At 49.1% G+C, this 18,996-nt stretch overlaps 1 protein-coding gene across 1 annotated transcript in view; it reads left to right on the top strand.

The window, feature by feature from the left end:
* Positions 1-18,996, top strand: part of UBN2 (ubinuclein 2) — a 655,942-nt gene that overhangs the window by 214,064 nt on the left and 422,882 nt on the right. The window lies entirely within an intron of this gene.

Genomic DNA, 18,996 nt, shown 5'->3' with positions numbered 1-18,996 from the left:
ACCAGTGGTTGACCCCTCTGTCTCCAGGTTGAACAAGGCAACCATAATTCTGGCTGACAGAAAGGTCTGAGGCTGTGGCCCGCAATATGTTCATTATTGTTGGCTTGGCGCTTAGACCGGTCCTAGCAATTGCCCTGGTGTCGCAAACACTAACTGAGTGGGCTAAGCTTTTGTGCCGTGATCTAGAGGGTGAGCAGATCCCCCCTGCCTTTTTTCTGAGTTGGCGGACCAGGTGGTCTAGGGGCTGCAGTTTGTCTGCGATGCCTCTTTGGACGCGGCTCCCCTGATTTCTAAGCGATCTGTTTTGTGGCAATGGTGCTTAGACGTATATTGTGGCTTAAGTCTTGGTCTGCGGACCAGACTTCTATAAAGCCTCTGACTGATTTACCCTTTCAGGGTGATCGTCTGATTGGGGCAACCCTGGATGACAGCATTAAGAGTCTCACAGGGGTGAAGAGTACCTTCTTCCAGTCTGGGAAGGGGAAAGAACCTTGTTGCAGATGTGGCCCATCTTTCTTGGCTCACAAGAAGTTTTTTTCATCCCTTAGGGTCCACTGACAGGGCTTTAAAACCTTTCAAGCCCTGGTCTGGCAAGTGGAGAGCGGTACAAAAAATAAAGGAACAGAGCGCACACTGCCCTAGTGTAACACCATTTATTTGAAGTTAATAGAAGCCATAAAAACAGGTACTCACAAACAGATAGGAAGTCATGCATGGAAATAAATATCCCCCAATGATGTTTACAGGGCTCTCTCCTCCTAGCCTCGGCGGCTCAGCTGTTCGCCCTGCACTAGTCAGTGAGTATCGTACGGCTAAGCCAACCGCCTCGGATTACTCAAGGAGACTCGATGTGGTGAGCCTGCGCACGGTCCAGCCGCCGCCGCACACCCTCCAAGAGCCGGATGCTATAGCCGCTCAGAGAAACTGACAATGCGGTTAAGCAGAGGGAGACTCCACGATCGGGACCCAGAGCATGACTTGCATGGGGTTGCTAAGGACAACGTTTCGGAGGCGTAGCCTCCTTCAGATCTCAACACCCCAGAGATCCTTTGCCCTTATTTATATAACAATATAGCGGCTCCTCCCCTCACTATTTCTTAAAGGGACATGACAATAGAGAGCCTGTAATCAGGGGCAATAATATCCAAACATTCATATATATCCATGAATTGTACATATCTAATAAATTTTTTTTTATAAAAGTGAATAAGTTCATAATACAATAAAAACTTAAAAAAAATTTGGCTGTGGGGTATATTCTCCTTCCACTTAGGTAAATGGCAACTTGTACAATATAAGTATGAGTTGCCTGCAGTCTCCTTAAAATGCGTCCTAGGACGCATTTTAAGGAGACTGCAGGCAACTCATACTTACATCGTACAAGTTGCCATGTACAAGTTGCCATTTACCTAAGTGGAAGGAGAATATACCCCACAGCCAATTTTGTAGGTTGCGTAGGAATTGTACAGAAGTCTCAGAGTACCTGGTGCAGGCTGATATATTAAAGAGAAGATTTCTAGAAAAAGGGTACCGTGAGGAGCACATTGATGAGGCCATTGATAGGTATACTATGGGTGGCGAGAGTAGAAGGATTGAAGGTAAAAGTGAGGAACCCTCTTATTACCAAGTTTACCAATCAACATTGGGCTGTCAAAAGGGCCATTAAAAAACATTGGCCCATCCTTATGCAAGACTCCGCCCTATGTAGAGTACTTCCTACTAAACCTAAGATCGTTTTTAAACGGGCTAGAAGTGTCCGGAATATTGTGGCACCTAGTCAAATTAAAAACAAGAAACAACGGTCAGTAAATAACATCCCGTTATTCCTAAATATGGTGGGCTCTTATAGATGTCTCAAAAGGTGCATGGCCTGTAATTTCATGCACCATGGGAAAAGCACTTTGTTGGAAAAGATGGGCGGACATTTAATATTCAACAGTTTGTCTGCTGCGGCACACAATTTGTTGTATATGGTCTGCGGTGCCCATGTGGATTATTCTACGTGGGCAGAACGGTGAGGGCTATGAGAACCAGATTTGGTGAACATCGCCGGTTCATCGAACAAAAGAAAGACAAACATAGTGTTCCCCGCCATTTTTGCCAAGTACATGGGGGCAGCACTGAGGGGTTAGAGTTATTTGGTATTGAAGCCATCCCTATGACATTATCAGAAGGTGAAAGATTCTCGCGTCTATGTATGCGCGAAACGTATTGGATATTTACGCTTAACTCTATGTCCCCCGATGGCTTGAATGAGGAATTGGAGGTTGGCACTTTGATTTAGAACTTTGTTTTTATGTATGTACCAGTCTGTATATTTTACATGTTGTCAGCATATATTTACATCTTCCTCATCTCTTATGGTCTTTTATGTCAGTGTACATATATGTTGGCATGTGTGTTCCTTTATACGCACCCAGTATCCGTATACGGGAATATTTTGAGATACATATGCGCACATATATGGTGTTTATCTTGTTTTGTTAGTCTAGTCTCCACAGTGTCATGTAGGTTTATATATGTATATTATTTATATATATATATATATATATATATATATATATAATATTTTTTATGTTTTTATTGTATTATGAACTTATTCACTTTTATAAAAAAAATTTTATTAGATATATACAATTCATGGATATATATGAATGTTTGGATATTATTGCCCCTGATTACAGGCTCTCTATTGTCATGTCCCTTTAAGAAATAGTGAGGGGAGGAGCCGCTATATTGTTATATAAATGAGGGCAAAGGATCTCTGGGGTGTTGAGATCTGAAGAAGGAGGCTCCGCCTCCGAAACGTTGTCCTTAGCAACCCCATGCAAGTCATGCTCTGGGTCCCGATCGTGGAGTCTCCCGCTGCTTAACCGCATTGTCAGTTTCTCTGAGCGGCTATAGCATCCGGCTCTTGGAGGGTGTGCGGCGGCGGCTGGACCGTGCGCAGGCTCACCACATCGAGTCTCCTTGAGTAATCCGAGGCGGTTGGCTTAGCCGTACGATACTCACTGACTAGTGCAGGACGAACAGCTGAGCCACCGAGGCTAGGAGGAGAGAGCCCTGTAAACATCATCGGGGGATATTTATTTCCATGCATGACTTCCTATCTGTTTGTGAGTACCTATTTTTATGGCTTCTATTAACTTCAAATAAATGGTGTTACACTAGGGCGGTGTTCCTTTATTTTTTGTACAGCTGCTTTGCCTCATATCCCATGGAGGGTTAGGAGAGCTGCCACGCTTCATTCATGTGTTTCACCACAGGCCATATTACAAGATTCCCCAGCTTGAGAATCAATCTCCAGGATCTGCGCAGGGACTGGTAATGTGTGTTTTCCAAGTGGAGAGCGGGCTTCTCTAGACCTGCAGATAAGGCTCCTTCAGCATTCAGGTGCGCCCTCACCTGTGCCTTTACACGTCTTTGCTGTTTTCTGCTCCCTTGGACCTCCTTGGTAAACTACAAACGGGTCCACAAAATACTGTCTGATAAAGCTTCATTTTTGCTCTCCGGAAAGGTTCTTCCCTTCCAGTGTGCGTCTTTCCCTGGACCGAATGTAAGCTCTCTTTGGGCAGCGCAAGACCGGTTGCTTCGAGGTGTGATTGTCCCGGTTCCGGCATCGGAAGGGTTTTTATTCAAACCTGCTCATGGTCCCAAAGAAGGAGGGCAGGGTATGCCCTATTCTGGACCCTAAGGCCCTAAACTGCTTTGTGCAGGTACAGAAGTCTATTCGCATGATGGTGCCATCCCTTCATCAGGGGGACTTTCTTGCTTCGGTCAACATCTAGGATGCTTTCCTGACATTCCAATATGTGCCCAACACCAGCGCTTCCTCCATTTTGCGGTGGGGGAGGAGCATTATCAGATTGTGGTGTTACCTTTTGGTTTCTTCTCCCCTCCTTGAGTCCTCACAAGTGTTGGCCCTTGTTCTGGCGTTGCTACGTCAGTGGGGGATTGTGGTACTGGGCTACCTGGATGACCTCCTCTTGCGAGCGGAGTTCTCTGTTGCCCTGATGGACGACGTAGAGATCACTATACAGACCCTGAAGGAGTTTGGTTGGCTTCTAAAGTTCCAGAAGTCTGCTCTGATTTTATCCAGAAAGTTTAATTATCTGGGTCTGACTCTGGATTCAGCTCTAGCCATAGTATTCCTTCCTCTGGACAAACTCCAGAAGTTACATGCTACGCTTTGTCTACTGCTGTCCAGCAAGTGGTCCTCCCTTCGAACTAGCATGCGAGTGCTAGGCCTGATGGTTTCTACCTTCGAGGCAGTTCTGTTTGCACAGTTCCATTTGCACAGTTCCAGTTGAGGTCCCTTTAAAGGGAGATCCTGGTAAAGTAAGACAATTGTCTGAGGTCTCTGGACAATCAGATTCAGATATGTTGGGAAACCAGGGGGGTCCCTGGTCAAGTGGCTTCGCTCTCCAACTCTTCAGCAGGGCAAATTCTTTCTTCCCTTTTATTGGAGAGTGGTCACCACAGATGCTAGTCTGTCTGGGTGGGGATGTGTCCTGGGACTAAGCTCTGCTCAGGGTTGCTGGATTGTCTTGGTGTCTTGGAACTTCGGGTGATCAGGTTGTGCCTGGATCACTGGACGGATAAACTCCTGGGGCTTCTGGTACAAATAAACTCGGATAATGCCACAGCAGTGGCCTATGTCCATCACCAGGGCGGAACAAAGTGTGTGTTGGCAGCCCTGGAAGTAGCCTGCATCCTACAGTGGGTAGAACGCTTTGTTCCAGCCCCCTCCGCCGTACACATTCCACTAAAAAAGAAAAAAAAGTTGAAAAAAAATCGGCTAGGCAATGATGTTTGACGTCGCTCCGGTCCTCCAAGACCATCGAGTCGAGTGAGGGCCATCTTGCCCTCACTTGACTTCCTGTCTCAGAGGATCCGGGACCGGATCGTTCTCCCCGCTGCCGGCGGGCCCGGTGAGCGGGGAAAACGCTGGGATGCGGTGGGAGTGGGGGGGGGGGGGCACCTCTTCCGCTGCACCGTAAGGGTGATCCCGCAGCGAATCCGCTGCTAGGACCACCCTTACCTGAAAGTCGATCGCCCACGGTTTTCAAAAATACCAGGATTATGGCAGCTATCTGCTGCCATAACCCTGGCATTTAGCATCAAATGACCGACGTAAAACTGCGGCTGGCGATTGGTTACTTCCCCTTTTGGGTGGAGCTCCGCTTTAATTTGCTGGGTAAAGATTTTTTTTTTCCTCCGTTTACTTTTGCTTTGAAAAAGTCTAAAATTTTCTGTTTGCCGTATCCTCAAATAAAGGAACATCTTCTATAGGCAAAGTAATGGGTTTATGATTAAGACAGCAGGGTCTAGTACTGGAAATGTCCAACTTTTTTTAGTTTATTCTTTTTCCACTGGATGTAGCCCTGCAATGATTCTGAGAGGGGTGAAACCCAATCGTCTTAAATTGCCCATCCCATTTGTTTATGAATAGGAAACATTTTTGTAGACTTTACATCTCTTAGCATCCATAGGGGCCTGACGAGACTGTGGAGAATCAAGTGTGACTATACCAAGGCTTTTTGTACAGAAAAAGTGAGCATGTCTACATTGGAAAGCTTATTGCATTAACTATAGCATCCGGTGTATGAGAGGCTTGCAGTGAGAAATTATCTGCTGCCTTTTCTAACATTCCCTCTGGGTCTTCTTCAGTGTTTTGTATGTCTTCTCTCTTCTAAGAGAGGTAGTTTGGCTTCCAACTCAGAAAAAGAGAAATGGAAAAGAAGACTGCACCAGTGATGTCTGAATTAGTAGACTGAGGAATTCTGACATAGTTGCAGATAAATCTTCCTTGGTCAAATAGGGCACTTGTTGCATGCCTGAGATGTAGCTAGAATTGGATGCAGGGGGTCAGTGTTGAAAAAAGGTCCTGCTCCAGGGCAAAGTATTAGGCAACGTCACTTGAGTCATTGTGCAAATGACTGAGTGCAAATGTTTGCCTGAGCTTTTGCCATGATTCCTGTATTTCTGGTTTTCTTCAAAGCTGTCGGCGAGAGCATTCTCCTTTTGGCGTACTCATGAAGTAGGTTGCGGAAATGGGGTGTGTCTGAAGGAGGATACACATCAACCCTGCATTGACTGTCCTGTAGTAATGCCCTTGTGATGAACAGGTGGGAGAAAGCTCTGAAGTAAATTTTTATAAGGGCTCTGGGTGGAAGTTTGTGGTAAAGGTGAGACCTGTGGTGTGATGCAGCACCTAGTCTAGCTGAGACTAGGCTTTGAATGGTGGAAATGTTACTGCCACGTTTGAAAGTTCAAATGCTTAACCACTTAAGCCCCGGAAGATTTTACCTCCTTCCTGACCAGGGGGTTTTTTGCGATTTTTTTTTTTTTTTTTTTTTTTTTTTTTTTTTTTTTACTGCGTGACTTTGACGGACAATTGCGCGGTCGTGCGACGCTGTACCTAAACGAATTTCACGTCCTTTTTTTCCCACAAACAGAGCTTTCTTTCGGTGGTATTTGATCACCTGTGCGATTTTTTGATCATGCGCTATAAACAAAAAAAAGCGTAATTTTTGCAAAAATAACAATATTTTTCACTTTTTTTTTATATGAAATTCCCCCCCCCAAAAAATGTAAAAATCTAAATTTCTCTTACGTCCTCCGACAGTCGCCGCCTCTTCATATTCGTCACATATGGGGTATTAGACTTTGCTCCGAAGGAGTAGCTAGGCAACAGAATATGTTAACAATAAAGCTTTAACATATCCCACCCTCAAGGGGTGGTCCCCTCAGTCAATACCCTCCTACTTCCTGCAACCATATCTCAGTTTTAATGTCTAGCTTGTCAGGAGTGGCTGGCTCTCTCTGTGCTGGGACTTTTTGTCCCAGACTCTTTCTTCTTTTTAATATTTTATTTGAGTTTTTTCTCTACCTTTACTTAGCTGTTGTTTTTGTCAGCATTAGTTAGTTCTTCGGACGAAGGGGATCATGCGGACTGGGTCTCGGGCTGATCCCCCTGATCGCAGGTCGTGGGTCAGTGGCTTCCCAGTCTGCCATCGAGCGTTCAGCCAGGTAACGCTCCTGGCACGGTGAACGACCCATCCCTGTTCGGTGCAGGGATGTTTGGTGAGGTGGCTACCTCACCGGACGCTGTGCGGTTTCTTAACCGCCATTGTGTGCGTCTTGAATTGCGACTCTCCCTGCCTCATGTGCAGCGGCTTGTTCGCCTGTGCGGGTTCCCCACGCCATATGAGGTAAGTGTGTCTATGTGGGGACCTGTCTGTCTGGGGGGGGTCTCAGTCTGGGACTGTGTAACCTGCCTTTAAATCACACTGCTTGTCTCCCTATCTCTCGGCTGCATGCTGTGGGCTGCAAGGGGGGGGGGGGAGCTGTATGACACTGTGTGTGTCAGGCTGGGCAGTGTGGGAAGCTGTGTGCTGTGGGGCATGTTTTTAATGGCATGTTGGGGCATATACAGCGATCGCTGCGGCGATCTAACATGTATCCATATAATGGGATGAAATTGTGTGTGTTTTTATGCACTGTGGAGCGGCGATTTCGGCGCCAAACGACGCCATTTTACCGGCGCCCGCTCCGGCCGCATGGTTTACATGCACGGCGGCCATTTTCTTGTAGCCTCCATAGGCTTACATAGAGCGCCCTGGCAGCATCACTTCCTTTTTCCTGGAACACCGGTCGAGGCAGCAGCAGCAGCGGGGTCTCCTCAGGTTTTATCCTTCTATTCCTGTTGTCCATTGCCTGTATTCAGTCTGTATATTCCCTGTGGGGGTCTCATTGTGCCGGAGTGTGTGCGGTGGGCTGCGCTTACCGCGCTTGCTGAAAGGGGGCAGTTAACCCTTGGTTGTCTGGCGTACAGGGGCAATGGATTCTCAGGAGGGCAAGTTTCCCACAGTATTGGTGGAAAGCCAGGGGACCGCTGTTTCCCCCCCAGGGGGGGATTTAGCCACTATTGTGGCTGGCCTTGCTGCCCAGGTGCAAATGCTGGTGGCTGCTCAATCTACTAAACGGCCCAGAGTTGCTCTGTCCTCCGATTCTGAGGGTGAAGGTGATGGGGCTGTTCTGGCTGGGACCCCCCTATCGGGGTCCCGCTCCTCTCTTGATCTAGTGGGGTCTGAGGTAGAGGCTGAGGTTGAGGGGATTGATAATTCTCCCCCTGGCTCGCCTGAAGAGCTTGCAATCATGGATGAGTTGATTGCTTCCATTAAGCAGACGCTACGTTTGCAGGACGAAGTGTGTCCCCCCGCTGCCTTGGCGGCTTATGGGACGCAGAGAAAACGCAGGACGCCGCAGGTTTTTCCCTGCAATGCTGATTTTCAGCGCGCTGTAAAGGATCAATGGCGCGATCTGCGCAAGCCTTTTGCGGTACCAAGTAAATTCAAGCTGCGTTATCCTTTCTCCCCTGCCACTGATGAACGGTGGTGTGTGCCTCCACCAGTGGATCATGCAATTGCGGTTTTGAACAAAGCCACTGCGATTCCTGCAGAGGGATCCCCTGTTTTCCGTGATGCCACGGATAGGAGACTGGAGTCTCTTGCCCGTCATACTTATTCTGTTACGGGTTCTATGCTTAAGGCTCTATTTGCTTCTCTCATGGCGGCCCAGGCGATCGCAAGTTGGACGCAGATGCTTAGGCGCGTCCTAGTGGCCGATTCGGCCTCGGCGGCGACCCTGGACATGGTGGATCAGATCCACCAGGGTGTCATGTATCTGTGTGATGCGGACCTGGACCTGATTCCGTTGGCTGCACGTGTGCACAGCGTGGCGGTGTTGTCTCGCCGCCTGGTTTGGTTGAAATGTTGGTCGGTGGACCAATCTTCACGTAAAACCTTAGCCAATCTGCCTTATGATGGGTCTCGCCTTTTTGGGGAGTCCCTGGATGTGTTGATTAAGGGGATCACCGGGGGTAAGAGCACTCTCTTGCCCCATTTCCCCAAGGCTAAGGGGGCTTCTGGGAAGAAGCATGCGAATTTTCGGCCCCCTCAGGGGTCCTTTCGTGCCTTTCGGCCGCACTACAAGGGCAAACCGTTCAAAGGCCAGGACTCTCAGAAGAAACCCTGGTCTGGGAAACAGAAGTCTGGCCAATCCGGACCTGCGGCCCATAACAGTTCGGCCTGAAGGGGCGCCCTCACCCAGTTTTGGGGTGGGGGGACGCTTGCTCGGTTTTCTTCAGCCCTGGTTGGCCCGTGTGCGGGACAGATGGGTTCTGGAAATCGTTCGATCTGGTTACAAGATCGAGTTTCTCTCTCGGCCAGAGAGCAGATTTTTTCCCTCAAATCTACAACTGTCTCCAGAGCGCCTGCGGGATCTGCACCTGGCGGTGCGGGACCTGAGGGCTCAGGGAGTGGTGGTTCCGGTGCCTCATCGGGACAGATTTCGGGGGTTTTATTCCAATCTGTTCACCATGCCCAGAAAGGAGGGCAAGGTTCGTCCGATTCTGGACTTGAAAGCTCTGAACCGCTCTGTGCGGGTTCGCAAGTTCCGCATGGAATCCCTGCGCTCGGTGGTGGCTGCCCTGGTTCCGGGGGAATTCATGGCCTCCATCGATTTGAAGGATGCGTATCTTCACATCCCCATATTCGAGGGTCATCAGAGATACCTTCGATTTGCCATTGCGGAGGATCACTACCAGTTCGTGGCGTTGCCCTTTGGGCTCGCCTCGGCTCCGCGGGTCTTCACCAAGGTGCTTGCACCGGTTCTGGCATTATTGAGGGCCCAGGGCATTTCTGTCCTGGGGTATCTGGACGACATTCTGATTCGGTCTGCGACCAGTCAGGGTCTGGAGAAGGACCTGTCTGTCACGATGCAAACTCTGCAGGAGTTCGGTTGGACGATAAATGTTCCAAAGTCGACACGGAGTCCGTCGGTTCGTCTTCCCTATCTGGGAATGATACTGGACTCGGTGCAGGCGAAGGTCTTCCTGCCGGAAGACAAACTCAGGACTCTTCAGGAGGAAGTCAGGTCCCTCAGGGACGTTCCGAACTCGTCTCTGCGGACGTGTATGAGATGTCTGGGATTGATGGTCTCGGCTTTCGAGGCGATTCCTTTCGCGCAGTTTCACACGCGGGGTCTCCAGGCGGAGATCTTGTCCAAGTGGGACGGGCGACCTCAATCCCTGGATCTTCAGATCTCGTTGAGTCATCGCACCAGGGAAAACCTTCTGTGGTGGCTCCAGTCCCCGTTGGTGTCCGGGGGCAAGTCGTTTCGTCCGATCTCGTGGACGATAATCACCACGGATGCCAGCCTGTCGGGCTGGGGTGGTGTTCTGGGCGTTCTGTCCGCCCAGGGGACCTGGTCGGAGGGGGAGTCTTCCCTCCCGATCAACATTCTGGAATTGCGTGCGATAAGGCTCTGTCTTCATCGCTGGACGGACCGGCTGCAGGGCTGCCCGGTTCGGGTGCAGACGGACAATGCCACGGCGGTGGCCTACATCAACCACCAAGGGGGCACCAGGAGTGCCCGAGCGGCTCGAGAAGTGGCCGACATTCTGTCTTGGGCCGAGACTCATGTCCCGGCGATAACGGCGGTTCACATTCCGGGAGTGGAGAACTGGCAGGCGGACTATCTGAGTCGCCAGACCCTGGATCAGGGGGAATGGTCTCTCCATCCGGCTGTCTTCCAGATGTTGTGCGCGAAGTGGGGTCTTCCAGATGTGGACCTGTTCGCGTCTCGCCTCAACTACAAGGTGAAGAGGTTCGTGGCAAGGACGCGCGACCCTCGGGCAGACGCGTCGGACGCGTTAGTGGCCCCGTGGCATCAGTACAGGCTGATGTACGCGTTTCCACCGATTCAGTTGCTGTCCCGGTTCCTTCGCAGGTTACACTCGGAACGCAGCACGGTGATTCTTGTGGCACCGGACTGGCCTCGCCGGTCCTGGTACGCAGACCTCGTGAATCTGGCGGTCGACGCCCCCTGGCGTCTGCCTCTTCGGGACGATCTACTGTCTCAAGGACCGATTTACCATCCTGCTTTACAGTCGCTGGCTTTGACGGCCTGGCTGTTGAGACCGAGGTCCTGAAGGAGAAGGGTCTCTCTCCAGAGGTTGTTCATACCTTGATCAACGCGAGGAAGTCTTCCTCGGGAAAGGTTTATTACCGTACTTGGAAGGACTATTTTGCCTGGTGTGAGTCCAGGGGGTTTTCACCCCGCACGTACTCGGTTTCCCGTGTGCTGTCTTTCCTTCAGACGGGTGTCGATCAGCGTTTTGGCGCTGGCTACGATAAAGGGTCAGGTGTCTGCGCTGGCCGTTCTGTTTCAACGTCCCGTGGCTTCCAACTCCTTGGTTGGCACTTTTATTCAGGGTGTGCGGCATCTGGTTCCTCCTAGGAGGGATCCTTTGCCCCCTTGGGACTTGAATCTAGTCCTATCTGTGTTACAACGTGCTCCTTTTGAACAGATCAGGGAGATCTCGTTGTCTATGTTGTCCAAAAAGGTCGCCTTTTTGGTGGCGATCACTTCGGCTCGCAGAGTGTCGGAACTGGCGGCTTTGTCCTGCAAGTCTCCGTACCTGGTTGTTCATTTGGATAAGGTGGTCTTGCGACCTAATCCTTCTTTTCTGCCGAAACGAGTTTCGGAATTCCATCTTAACGAGGATATTGTTTTGCCTTCGTTGTGCACGAAGCCTAAACATCCAAAGGAGGTGAGATTGCATTCTCTGGATGTTGTTCGGGCGATTAGGGTTTACCTTAAATCGACTGAGTCTTTTCGAAAGACGGACTCCTTGTTTGTTCTTCCAGAGGGTCCTCTGAAGGGCATGGCGGCTTCCGCCTCTACCATTGCCAAATGGATCAGGCAGACCATTGAACAGGCCTATGCCTTGCAGGGGAAGGTTCCCCCTGTGCCTGTGAAGGCGCACTCTACTAGATCTCTGAGTACGTCTTGGGCCTGTCGTCATGGGGCTTCTGTAGCCCAGGTGTGTAAGGCGGCGACTTGGTCGACCGTACACACTTTCACAAAATTCTACAAAGTAGATGTTCAGGCATCGGCGGATGCTTCCTTTGGCCGCAAGGTTCTTAGTGCGGCTGTTCCCTAGGGTCCCTTGTTGGGGACTCCTGGCTGTTGGGATAAGTTTTGTATCCCCTGGTTTTTTGTCTTTTCCTGGGTTGTTGCTCCTGTTGAGCACTTATTTTTGCTGTTGCCCAGCTGGTTTCCTTCCTTTGGTAAGGTTCCTTTCTTTGATGTGGAGACTGCGTTGCCTTTCGGCGCGGATGCGTTTCCCACCCCTCATGTTTGCACTGCTTTGGGACGTCCCCATATGTGACGAATATGAAGAGGCGGCGACTGTCGGAGGACGTAAGAGAAAACGGAATTTTTGTAAAATCTTACCTGTAAAATTCCTTTCTCTGAGTCCTCCGACAGTCGCCGCCCCCGCCCCTCTTTTGGGGTTTGAATGTATACTCTACTGCTATTCCACTAAAACTGAGATATGGTTGCAGGAAGTAGGAGGGTATTGACTGAGGGGACCACCCCTTGAGGGTGGGATATGTTAAAGCTTTATTGTTAACATATTCTGTTGCCTAGCTACTCCTTCGGAGCAAAGTCTAATACCCCATATGTGACGAATATGAAGAGGCGGCGACTGTCGGAGGACTCAGAGAAAGGAATTTTACAGGTAAGATTTTACAAAAATTCCGTTTTTTTAACATTTATGGCCAAATTGTTTTACGCTACATATGTTTGGTAAAAAAAATCGCAAAAAGCGTATTTTGATTGGTTTGCGCAAAAGTTATCGCGTTTACTAACAAAGGGAAAGATTTTTGTAATTTTTGGTGTTTTTTTTTTAACGCGTAATGGCGGCGATCTGCGATTTTTTTTGCGGTACTGCGACATTGCGGCGGACAGATCGGACCCTTGACTGACATTTTTTACACTTTTGGGGGTACCAGTGACATTACTGCAGTAATCAGTGCTATACATATGCACTGTTACTGCAAAAATGACACTGGCAGGGAAGGGGTTAACTGTATTGGACAGGGAGGGGTTAAGTGTGTCCTAGGGGCGTGATTCTAACTGTAGGGGGACAGGTCTCCTAGTGTAAAAACAAAGATCAACGGTTCTACATAGTAGAACCGTCTGATTTTCATTTTTACACAGGGGAGAATGACAGGCGGCTTTTTTACATAAGCCGCTCTGTCTTTCTCCCGCTGTACCGGCGATCGTAGTGTGACCGGCGGACATCGGGTCCGCCGGTCACACGCCCACACTCCTTTGTGAACGAGCCTTGGTGGGCGCGCGCCTCTGCGGGCGCGCGCCCACCCGCTATTGGCTCTAAAAGGAGTGACAGGCAAGCGACGTAGACCTACGTCACTCTGCCTGGCCGGGGCTGACTGCCGCAGTAAATATACTGTGAGCAGTCGGCAACCGGTTAAGTAAGTAATATTAAACATAACATAATCCCTGGTTTCCTTTTTTTTTTTTTTTATATATATTTCTCTAGCGCTCATCGACAGACGTAGTCCTCGGTGATACACCACCTTCGGGTTATGTTACCTCCGCAGGAGCAGGACTAGACAGGAAATTAAAAAGCTCTGGCCACACCCTAGGGGCAGTCCCAGAGGGTATATCCTCTCTCTCTCTGCCTCAGCAAATCAGTTATTTTCTGTCTAGTTAGGAGTAAGGACCTAGATACCTTGCTGGGATCTTAGGTCCTGGCAAGAATTTTTTTCTAAAAGGATTTTTGGACAGCTTTTTTTCTCCAGTGTTCCTGTGAGATCTTCAAGCAAGAAAGCTGAACTGGGCGACGGGCTGGATGTTGAGATCCGGTGGTCACCCCAGTTCAGCCTACGAGCGCGTGCAGGCCATAGCTCCGCGCTGGGTCGGCCGCGACAAAGTCCCATTAAAAGGACTGAACCCGCGAGTTAAACGTCTCGCTGAAACGCCAAAGACCATGAGTCACGGCGTCCGTATCGGTCGACAGCCCTCCCGCCCCGGTGGAGAGGGGTACTGTCAGGAGTTGGTGCCCGCCTGGTTCCGGTATGGTGAGTAGTATGTTCCCCCTTTTTCCCTGACGGGTTTTGTGGTGAACGCGGGCCCCTCTCTGTATGGTAAGAAAGAGTTCTTTCTATCCTATAACATGTCACAAATCCTCCTACTTTGAGTGTGATTTTATGTGTGCAAAAAGCCAGGAGGCTTGGTTTGGGAGCTAACAATCTATTGTATACATGTTTTTAAAGATGTAATCTGTGGCATTCTGGGAATCTTATGGGTTAAGTATAAGCTACCTACCAGTCAGAAGCCATGGACATGTAGACTGCCTTCCAAGTCAGATCTCCAGCTAAAAGCAGGCCTCCCGAATGGCCATGCGGTCCGCCAGGGCCGGTACCGCCAACCACGCCATATCCCCATGCAGAGAGAGTGTTGTGTGCCTGCAGCACACCGCTAGTCAGCACAGGCCGCCGCCATTTTTTTTGCTGGATCGCACGAGCCGCCATTTTGGCGTAGCCTCGTGTCTCCAGCATGGGGGCGGCCATGTTTTAGGTGATTCTACACCTCGTGGAGCTTGGGGGAGGCGCCGGAAGGCGTGCAGAGGGGTGGAGCCGCCTCCTTTCTTCCTGGGCAGCCAGCCAAAAGACTTCCTGTTTGTCTAAGACAGCGCTGTAAGCTGTTGCAGTTCAACTCTGAACATCAAGTGGTGAGCCTGGGGGTCTATCTCTCTCTCTCTCGATCGATAGGGATCCCTAGCAGGTAACACTAAGGGGTTTTTTTTTGTGGCGCTGAGGGTCAATAAAAAAAAAAAAAAAAAAAAAAAAAAAAAAAAGTTTTTTCTTTACTTTGAATTATATCATCCAGGAAGTAACTGGAGTTATTATGGACCCTGCCACACATATTCCCCCACCTGTTTCCCTCGAGGGGGCCTCGGGACCCGCCGGTGTACAGAGTATAGAGTCATTTACAGCAATGTTGGAGTCTATGGTGGCTCGGGTGGAGGCGGCCTGTCAGGGACGGGGGTCAAGGAAGCGACCCCCGCCTACCCCTATACTATCTGACACCTCTGACTCTGATTCAGAGATGGTCACTGCAGTTGCAGGTTCCTCTGCAAGGGCTGTTATCCCAGGTAAAGCCCCCTCAGACAGTGAGGAGGACGCTTCTTCTCCTGCTATAATTCAGGAAGAAGCATTGGTGGACGCACTAGTTGTGGCAGTGCAAGAAACCTTAAAACTTGAGGCTTTACCGGCAGAGGCAACTGAAACAGAGAGGCCTTTTGGGACTAATAAGCCCATCAAGACGGCGAAGGCTTTTCCTGTACCTAAATGTTTTGGAAATCAGATTAAAGGAGAATGGGAACATTCTAAACGTACCTTTACTATTTCCAAGCGTATTGCTAGACGCTATCCGTTTGAGGAATCCATCATTAAGAAATGGACGGTACCACCAGTCGTGGATCCGCCTATTTCCAGGCTGAATAAAGCCACGGTTATTCCAGTGGAGGACACTTCGTCCTTTAAGGATCCGGTGGATCGAAAGATAGAAGCGGAGTCCCGCACTATCTTTTCTCTGATAGGGTCAGCATTTAGACCAGTAATTGTTATTGGTCTAGTTTCCCAGACACTTACAGAATGGGCGAAAATGGTACGCCAAGATCTTAGGGGAAAAGATATTCCCCAGGAGACATCTGATTTGATGGAACAGATCATACAAGGGCTACGGTTTATCTGTGACGCAGCCTTGGACACTACTCCCTTGTTAGGGCATGCATCTAAGTTAGCAGTGATCCTCAGACGTGTGCTGTGGTTAAAATGCTGGTCAGCTGACCTAGGTTCCAAAAAGACTTTGACCAATCTCCCTTTCCAGGGGAATCGTCTATTTGGAGCCAACCTAGATGAAATCATTAAGGATGCCACCGGGGGCAAGAGTACTTTTTTGCCACAGGCTGCAAAAGCTAAGGAACCTCGCAACAAGCGAGGACCTTTCTTTACCGCCCATAAAGGGCGCCCGGCTGGTACTTCCGGGAAAGGCAAGACTCCTCCAGGAGGGTTCAAGAAGGGCTGGTCGGACAAGCAGAGGACCAACCCAGCCAAACCCGAAGTAAAGGAGTACACAGCCTGAAGGTGCGCCCCCACCCAATTTCAGGGTGGGGGGACGTTTTCACCGGTATTCAGGACATTAGATCGAGCATCAACCATTACTACCGGTGCGATTCTTCCCTTCCAACATTTAAGTACAGGAAGCGGTAGTTACCGTTCCCTGTATAGATCTTTTCCTTTACCTTTTCCTAAGATTAGTCCCGATACCTCACAGGAATCGGATCTGATTGACCAGATAGGCCAAGTAGCCTCTAGTCGGGTGACTTCGGTCCCTGAGGTTCAACCAGAAAAGATCACCTTTCCTGATAACTATCAGGTATCTGATAAATGTGTGGGAACAGAAAACGACCAGACTTTCTCGGATGGTCGGGGCCAGATAGCTCTAGGGACGCCTGGTTCAGATCCAATCAGCGCCAGTGGTCCTAGAAATTCTAGGCTGGCCTCTTCAAGCCGGCCTGGCCGACTTGGACATGTTAGTCGCAGACGTTCCGTGGGAACTTCGTCTCAGGGAGTGTCTGTAGTCTCAAGGACCTATTTACCTTCGTGCTTTACAGTCGCTGGTTTTAATGGCCTGGCCATTGAGACCCAAGTACTGAAGGACAGAGGTTTGTCTACTTCAGTCATTCCTACCCTTATTAAAGCAAGGAAAGCGACTTCCAGCAAAGTCTATTATCACACATGGAAGACTTATATTGCGTGGTGCGAATCTTTAGGATTTCCTCCACGTACCTATTCGGTGTCTCGAATATTGGCCTTTTTGCAACAAGGGGTTGAGCAGAAGCTAGCCTTGAGCACCATCAAGGGTCAAGTTTCAGCATTAGCAATCTTCTTTCAGAAACCTTTAGCTACCAAATCCTTGGTGCGGAATTTCATCCAGGGGGTGCGGCACCTGGCTCCTCCAGTCCGCGCGCCCTTACCGCCCTGGGATCTTAATTCGGTTCTACAGAAACCTCCCTTTGAAAACATCAGGGAGATTCCCTTGCTTACTTTATCCCAGAAGGTGGTCTTCTTGGTGGCTATTACTTCTGCTCGCAGGGTGTCAGAACTGGCTGCATTATCATGCCAGTCCCCATACCTAGTGATTCATAGGGATAAGGTAGTACTTCATCCTAAGCCATCTTTTCTTCCTAAGGTGGTTTCAGATTTTCATCTGAATGAAGATATTGTACTACCTTCCTTGTGTCCTCAGCCCAAGCATCATCGGGAACATGCGTTGCATTCCTTGGATGTGGTTCGGGCAATCAGGGTATACCTGAAAGCTACGGAATCATTCCGTAAGACGGATTCACTTTTTGTGATCACGGATGGCCCCAGAAAGGGTTTGCCTGCATCTGCCGCGACCATTGCCAAATGGATTAGACAAACGGTGGTACAGGCTTATTCTATTAAGGGTCAGAGTCCTCCGTTCCCTGTTAGGGCGCACTCCACTCGAGCGCTCAGTACTTCCTGGGCCTTTCGCCATCAGGCGTCAGTGGTCCAGGTATGTAAGGCGGCCACTTGGTCGTCGGTACATACCTTTACTAAATTTTATAAAATTGATGTGACGGCATCGGCGGATGCCTCATTTGGCCGCAAGGTTTTGCAGGCCGCAATTTGAGGAGACCGGTGGTCTACCTCGAGGGTTTTTTTCTGTTTGAAAATTTTTTTTGTTGAGTCTCATCATTAAGGATGAGCATTGTAAACTTCTAGTTGGCACCGGTTGGGCCTTCTAGATTGGGATTTGATTTCCATTTTCCCACCCCTCAGTTGTGATACTGCTCTGGGACGTCCCGAAGGTGGTGTATCACCGAGGACTACGTCTGTCGATGAGCGCTAGAGAAAAATGGATTTTTGTAAAATCTTACCGTAAAATCCTTTTCTCTTAGCTCATCGACAGACGTAGTCCCCGCCCCTCTGTTTTGGAGTTGGGTTGGGTTAAATTCTCTAAGCACTGCTTTTTCACATAACTGATTTGCTGAGGCAGAGAGAGAGAGGATATACCCTCTGGGACTGCCCCTAGGGTGTGGCCAGAGCTTTTTAATTTCCTGTCTAGTCCTGCTCCTGCGGAGGTAACATAACCCGAAGGTGGTGTATCACCGAGGACTACGTCTGTCGATGAGCTAAGAGAAAAGGATTTTACGGTAAGATTTTACAAAAATCCATTTTTTTTATGATTGATTTAATTTTTTTTTTCAACCACACTAACTATGTAGCTATATATTTTCTACTATGCAGGGGACACTTATAGGTGTATTGCTACTCATTCTTTGTATAGGACTACAGTAATGGTCTGATAACAGAATAATCCTGTCTTACCTTTCCACGTCGTTGGTCCCTGTATGGGTCTTGGCTTCGCCTGTCAAAGTGGGCATACCATCCTGAGGGGTCTAAAGGGTCTGGTAACCATAGGAATGGACCACGGCTCCGGACCTGTTTTGAACCCTTTTGGCTAACTACACACATTAGTGTCGAGGTGAGGGCCCAATTAGAATCCAGTGCCCAAAGCAACATTGCAGCTTATCCACAGAGCATGGGGTCTGGGTACCGGTTCCCAAGATTTTATTTAGTTTGCACTGATCTGGGTACAGTGCTTCTTTTATAATGGAAGGCAGTGAAGAGGTTGATTAAAAAGTTGATTGATTAAAATTGATGCAAATAAGAACTAGTTGGCAAATAAACGTCTCTGTAAAGCCTGGTACAAACTATGTATGTTCTTATAGCAACCTCCCTCCTGAGCTATTATGTTCTGACAGGGGAGCTGCTCGATCGCCAAAACGGCTGGTTTCTGTTGAACCAGGCTATATTGGCCGCGTGTACCAGCCTTAAGGGAAAAGAGGCCCATAATACCGGAGACCAGCAAAAAACAGAGTTCTAGGGATGCGCCAGAGAGGGGGTGTTTTCAGTTACCTTAAAGTGGTTGTAAAGTCTTAACGTGTAATATATTGCAGCTTTCCAATCATTAGATGTGGTGGCAGCATTGTTTTTTATTTCTTTAGGCTTTTTTCCCCTCTTTTTT

Source organism: Pelophylax lessonae (assembly GCF_965119305.1).
Source record: "Pelophylax lessonae genome assembly, chromosome: 8".
NCBI lineage: Eukaryota > Metazoa > Chordata > Amphibia > Anura > Ranidae > Pelophylax > Pelophylax lessonae.
Note: the sequence above shows the minus strand (reverse complement) of the source record. Positions and strands in the feature narration are given on the sequence as shown.